The sequence below is a fragment of the Phalaenopsis equestris genome, unplaced genomic scaffold (assembly GCF_001263595.1).
Source record: "Phalaenopsis equestris unplaced genomic scaffold, ASM126359v1 Scaffold000202, whole genome shotgun sequence".
NCBI lineage: Eukaryota > Viridiplantae > Streptophyta > Magnoliopsida > Asparagales > Orchidaceae > Phalaenopsis > Phalaenopsis equestris.
In genome coordinates this window covers 3,894,943-3,895,618 of record NW_018164644.1, presented here as the reverse complement: position 1 = coordinate 3,895,618, position 676 = coordinate 3,894,943, and the positions used below count along the sequence as shown (strand labels likewise).

General features: G+C 43.9%; 1 protein-coding gene across 1 annotated transcript in view; it reads right to left on the bottom strand.

The window, feature by feature from the left end:
* Positions 1 to 676, bottom strand: part of LOC110022804 — a 16,544-nt gene that overhangs the window by 3,512 nt on the left and 12,356 nt on the right. The window lies entirely within an intron of this gene.

Genomic DNA, 676 nt, shown 5'->3' with positions numbered 1-676 from the left:
CGCACGGTCTGAGATGCTTCGGTGGCTTCGCCCTCTGCGAGCAGGGAGCACTTCTTTTTTTTTTGGCCCGATTCGAGTGCCGTGGACATTGGGGTGGCTTTCTTTTCTCTTCTTCTCTATTCCCTGCCTATAAGGAGAGTTCCTGGTTTTTTTGTTGAGGTTGTTGAAAATTTAGCTAGAGGAGATTGGAGAGGAGATTCTGGGAGGGCATTTTCTTTGAGTTGGTTTCCTGTGCTGCTTTGCTTTAGCATTCTTGAGGTACTCTTCTCCCCCCGCCCCCTTCTGTGGTGCCTCGTTGTTCTTCGGTTTTCTCTTTGCCGAGCCTTGAGTATAATTCTGTTGGATGATACAGCATGCTAGTTCACTTTACTTTCATACATTTTTGAGGCATTCACTTTAAGAGCATGTGAAAGATAAAAATGTGAGCATATGTTAAGATTAGATTTGGTTACTTGCCTAAACTAGGGAGGCTTTGGCATGTTATGGCTTACTCTTACTTGAAATGAAATTTGGGGAGGTTGCATTCTACTGTTTGGTACATGTTTGGAGAGGGGCTCGGTTTTGGGCTTCCTGTGGCTTTCCCCAGCTTGAAATGCAGGCTATGAAAAATTTTATTTGATGTGGAAAGCCTTGTATCTTGTTTTGAGAAGTTTGGCTTAACTCTTCATGAGGCATC